Raw genomic sequence first — 6,000 nt, forward strand, 5'->3', positions numbered from 1 at the left:
GTCGAACGCAGAGGTAACAAGACATCTAAAGTCCAACTTATTTATAGCCACCTGACTCTACAATCTGTTTTTGTCCCTTATCTACTGTAAGTACTCCTTTTACGTTGTACCACCAAGTGCTTAAAATCAAAAGCATTAGTGCAATGCCTTGTGTTACTGGGTACATCCATCAATTTTCTGTACTGCTTATCATCACTTGGGTTCCGGGCGTGCTGGACCCTATCCCAGCTATCTTCTGGCAAGAAGCGGGGTACACCCTGAACTGGTTGCCAGACAATCACAGAGCACATATAAACAACCAACCATTTGCACTCACATTCATACTTACAGGCAATTTAGAGTCATCAATGAACCTACCACACATTTTGTGATGTGGGAGGAAACTGGTGTACCCAGAAAAACCCATGCGGACACATGGAGAACATGCAAAATCTAAACAGGTGGCGTTGGGATGAGAACCCCGGTCCTCAAAACTGAGGCGGATGTGAACACCATGCCGCTTAACTGGCTACATTCAAGTGAAATGTGAGGTAAATGTCAGTAACGACAATTTGCTACAATAAAAAGTGTCCCATTTGAGTGACTATTATGCCATTTTAAGAAAGGTTTGTGTTTTCAACATGACTTGTATTGAATTCCATCACAATTGTAAGACATAATAGCATTATCAACTATCAGTGCTGGGCATGTACTCAATATGTACTGGTTTTTGGTCTAAAAAAAATTTAATTAGTGCATCCCTATGTTTGATACTTTGAGATCAAAAAATTAAAGAAAAAGAAAAATCAAACGATTAGCCAAATGACAACTTTTCTCTGTTGGCAATTTATCTTATGTAGACTCAACAGTATAAACATGATTTGATTGCTAAATGTAGTTTTGTGTATTAGTGAGAACAAAATATTCAAGAGCTAAGAGCTGTGCACAATTGTGGCCCAAAGTCGCAACTTATTTCTTTAGCAATAAACTGCTATTGTATAAACACTTTTCCACACTTGAAACTACAAAACAAAATTAGTTTTTCTCTCGAAATTTCACATCACTGCTGTTTCTGTGGTTACTATGATCAAATATGACAGATGTAATCATCGTCGGCCATAGTGGCAGTAACCAACAACTGCAAGCACATGACAGCTGCAACCAACCTCCCGCTCTTTACAACTGCTGTCATGTTTACACTAGAAACAATTGGGATGGTAGCAAGTCGCACATTTATGAAAATAGGTGCTTCTGCTCAACCAATGGGTTTGATAGTGGTTAATGTAATTAATGAGCACCATCATCACACTGGTTGAATAGGAAGCACTCATACATACATGGCATAATAAGACCAAATAAATGTAAAATATCTTACCCATGTGATCAGGATAAACTTTAGGCGCACATCATTGCTTTGTTGTCCTCAACAAGAACGCTCAATACCTGAGAGACACAGACACACACATACACACAAAGATTTGTCTGTCAACCAGCTCATAGAAGCATTTATATCACCAAAAAATATGATGGCTCTTTGTTCAAGTCAGCTGCTGAAACCATGGGCTATCAGATGACCTGCTGCCATGTAAACATAGATTTAAATTCTAGTTTGAGTGACAAGTATCCAGGCACGGACAAATTCTATCCTAATATGCAATAGATTTTAGAGCACTATGACAATAAATTTGTATCGAATGAAAACTTCATCAGAGTTGCGTCAGCGTGGCTGAAAAGTAAACAAACATGCGTGACGCCAAACAATTGGAAAATGGGCCAGCAACATAAAGCTCAATTAGGAATGGATAATGCCAACATACACAATCAATCAATCTGCTTGAGTTATGCACTCAAGGTCCAGGCATCTATAAAGCAATATAGAGTGACACAAAACCTAGATCCACTACAGATACACAGATATAAACTTAATATTTACTAAAAAGCAACATTCAATGTGTACAAATCTGGGACTGGTATTGTGTAGCATTAATTTTTCTGTTCGACAAACATTTCTAAAACGGCCAACAAAGTATTGACTCGCAATTCCATTCTACTTGCACTTGTCCATTTATATCTAAGAATTAATCATTTCAGAGCATCGTAATAGACTATTCTAGTTTTTTTGGCAGGCTTGTTCTGTACCGTATACAGATCTGAATAAAATTGAGAGGCCACGGCAAAATATCAGTTTCTCTGATTTTTGGTAAAAGGGAGTTTTGTGTTTGATTCCATGGTAAATGGAGAGCACTTATATAGCGGTTAAGAAGCAACAGAGGCTCACATTTACCATTTCATAAAAATTTGCAAGACCTGAGAAACCAACCACCACCCTTTTGGTACCAGAATGACTTGACTACACGAACTGACTCACGAACACCCATAGTTAACTATTCTAATAACTACTGACAACAGACCCAACTTCTAAGTAAAAATACATTTACATCAGTTTTGCAGAGAAAGAAAATTGGTCAAAATATCTAAAAGGGTTTTGTGATTTTTGTGTCTTAATGGATAGGGTTCCACTTACGCCATCTTGTGTGTCATAGAGGTCAGAGAACACAGGTGATAGGTGAAACGTGAATTTTTTTTTCCTATCGTTAATTTATCCAATTGGTCTACGGGTGGTGGTGACGTCATTGGAAACCTATCCATTCCTTTCGCATGTGTTTACATACATCATATTTAACGTTTAATGTTGCATTTAGAGTGCTCTGAACAAAGGAAACTTTACATTACTCTACTCTAAACTGTACAGCAGTAGACGACTGTTGTTGAAGGAGGGGTATATTTACCGGTTACACAAACTTAAATCTGGTCTTAACCACTTCAACATTGTGCCATGCACCATTGTGGCCTTTTACTCCCAAATTTCTATTTAACGACAGTCAACTGCGTCACCCTGGATTTGCTGTTTTCAAGTGGAGGAGGTCTTACATCTTATTCACACGTTTCCTTTTGTCCACTCGTTATATTTATAAGTTTCCCCTTCACAACTGAGTCACGTGTATGCAAAAGCGTGCCAACATGCTTATCTGTCGGGGGCTAAATTAGCAGGATAGCGTGGAGTGCTAGCCACTTGCGGAAACACGTCGCCCATCCCCCACCATAGTGGCGGTGAATGGGCTCGACATAATAATACAGTGTTGACCTCCACCGATGCACTTAGTCAACTACTGTACCCATATTTGAACGTATGAATGACGAATAATGCATTTAAATTCATAGTAATCCATGTCGCCATTTACAGTAGACTTGCATTCACATGCGGACGGACGATAAATGACAACGGCACTTCGTTAACTCTCTTTAAACAGCGTGAATAGAAATGATCGAATATTTAATGCCCTTTAAATACAGCTGAACTGGCTATTTTTTTTTTCTCTTTCATTATCACCATTTACAACCACAGCACAGCGACGCCCCAGCCGGCAATGCTTTCTTATGGCGGTCGTCCTTTCCATTTGAATTCATCTTATCGTGACACAATTGAAAGTGTTACTGATGTCTCGCACACGTTTCCATTCCACCCCCACCACTGAATACATTACATTTAGCGTCTTTTCAAGGGGATTGCAATGAGTACTGTACTGTACTGTACTAGGACACTGCTAGGTAGCTTCCAGCTAACCTTTGCGCTAAAGATGCTAACAAGCTGGCTAAACGCTAGTGTGCTAAGTGTCGCTATAATCTGGTACCTACTTGTCTTAAAAACCTTTTGAAATACGACGATATCTCCCGACAGTTGTCGTGTACAATTCAGAGCGTTTCATGTGTGTGATCGATTAGCGTTTTTCTTTTTTGTTGTTGTTGCAAATGTTAATATCAATCGTTAGGTTCAAATATTAAAGCTAAAAGCAGGCGCTAAGAAGCCTGCAACGCTCTCAGACGTTCGACATAGTGGCCTGACCGATCAGGCGAAAATGAGCAGCCTGGAACTACTGTTATTTTCAAAGCGCCGCGCTCATTTCATATTCGTTTACTCTCCCTCCGTGTTTACGCCTAATGTAATGTCAACTGTAGGATTATTAACGCCGCACTAATCCATAAAACATGCACACGGGCGTTTCTAAACGAGCGAGTAGGGGCCGAAACGGCAGCGAAAATTCATCGCCACATCGGTGACTAACCTATTTTCCGAAAAGCGGCAAACACCCAGTGTGTATCCCCTCCTGTTTTGCGGATGTGCTCCGGTTTCGTGCGACGGCTTCGCGGTCAAAGGGAGTCACATATCCTCGCGGAGCCGAGCGATGAGAGGAAAATGTAAAATACCAAGGCCCTGGAAGTTTGTCCCGCAGCCAAGTACCAGTCATAACAACAGAGTGCGCGCCCATCCCCCACTCCCGCAGCTCATTTGTGCATGTGTGGTCACCACTAGCCAGGATTAATGACAGCCCCCCCTCCCCTCAGCACTCCCCTCACTCCCTTTCCTCACCCCACATCCTCACCCCTATCCGTTCCTCAGCCATTCAGACTGTGAAAGTCAACAACAAGCTTACATCATCATTGCAATCTCTGTTCTACACAGATTTTTTCCCCCTCTTGAGCTCGATGCATATTCCATAATCACATTAATTCACCCAATGTCCCCACATGAAGATGGTAGCCTGACAATATTTATGCTTCTCACTAATAGTCTTCTGTATCGGTCATTACTGTTCCTTTATATAACAATTCTCCAAAGTCCATTTTCATTGACTTGTCCAGGTCCGCGTTGCAGAGAAAATAGACGAAGCAGGGAGGCCCAGGGGCACCCAGCTACTTCGTCTAGCACTTACAGAGGGATCCCGAGGCCTTCCCAGGGCAAGCCAAGGCCGTTGTTTCTCCACCATGTCCTAGGACTTCCCGGGATAGGATTTGCCTGGAACACCTTACCTGGATGGTGTCCAGGAGGCATCCTAACCTGATGACCAAGGCACCGAATCTGTGGCTCTAGTCTGAAACCCGCCCAGATGGCCAGCGTTTCGACTCTTAAGGGAGGGCCCGGACACCCTCCGAAGGAAAATCATTTCAGCCGCTTTTATCCATGATCTTGTTCTTTCAGTCATGACCAATTATTCATTTACTCATGAACAAGACCCCCAAGATATTTGAGCTCCTCCTTTTAGGACCGGATCTCATTCCCAACCCAGGGACAGCACGACACCCACTGCTTTACAATTAGCTGTGAACCAGGCCAGTGAGGGTTGAAGATTCTTGCTTGAAGGATCCAACAGAACTACACAATATCCAAATAGACAGAATCCAAAGAACATCAAACAAGACTACTTCAACACTGGCTGTGTGAAATTCTGTGCGTAAGGATTATGAACAGAATTCTTTCCAAAGGGCAGCCTTGGTCCTGACTGGAAACAAATCAGAATTACTTCCGGCAATCTCTTACTCCCCTAGAGGGGTTGCGTCACGAAGGGCATCCGGCATAAAAACTGTGCCAAACAAATGTGAGCGTTCATCTGAGATGTCCCTCTGTGGCGACCCCTAACAGGACGAGCCGAAAGAACGCCCCCCAATCTGGACTGAACTCTGACACTGGTCATCCGGGGACCAAACAACACTCCATAGGACTCCCTGAGGGACATGGTTGAATGCTTTCTCCACGTCCATAAAGTACATATGGAGCACAGGGCAAACTCCCATGCACCCACATTAATTCTGCTGTGAGTGCAGAACATGTCCACTGTTCCACAACCAGGACGAAAACCACACTGCTCTTTCTGAATCAGAGAGTTCACTTCTCAATGGATCCTCCTCTTCTGAACCCCCAAATAGACCAAATATCCCGTGAAGCTGAGGAGTGTTATTCCCCTGTAGGTGGCACACACCCTCTGAGACACTTTTGTTTTAAAAGAGGGACAACCGCACTGGTTTGCCAATCCAGAGGCACTGTTCCCTATGTCCATGCCATGCTACAACATCCATAGCCTTTCTGAACACTGGACAGATCTCCACCAAGGAGCTTTTTAAACACCTCAGGGACCTAAACCTAACCCCAACTCAGAATCCCCAGGCTCTGTTTCCTCATAGGAA

General features: G+C 42.6%; 1 protein-coding gene across 4 annotated transcripts in view; it reads right to left on the bottom strand.

Annotated features, from left to right (window-relative positions):
- Positions 1-4,323, bottom strand: part of tbl1xr1b (TBL1X/Y related 1b) — a 31,157-nt gene extending 26,834 nt beyond the window's left edge. For 2 of the 4 annotated variants that reach the window (XM_061839790.1, XM_061839793.1), the window contains exons 1-2: positions 4,104-4,323; positions 1,355-1,422 (exon numbers count right to left, since the gene is read on the bottom strand). The gene's annotated coding sequence lies outside the window, so the exon portion shown is untranslated. Of the gene's footprint in view, positions 1-1,354; positions 1,423-2,503; positions 2,523-3,675; positions 4,015-4,103 lie in introns of those variants that run through there. The other 2 variants (XM_061839791.1, XM_061839792.1) reach the window with 2 other exon arrangements.
- Positions 4,324-6,000: the final 1,677 nt, after the last annotated feature.

The sequence above is a fragment of the Syngnathoides biaculeatus genome, chromosome 13 (assembly GCF_019802595.1).
Source record: "Syngnathoides biaculeatus isolate LvHL_M chromosome 13, ASM1980259v1, whole genome shotgun sequence".
In the NCBI taxonomy this organism is placed as follows: Eukaryota; Metazoa; Chordata; class Actinopteri; order Syngnathiformes; family Syngnathidae; genus Syngnathoides; species Syngnathoides biaculeatus.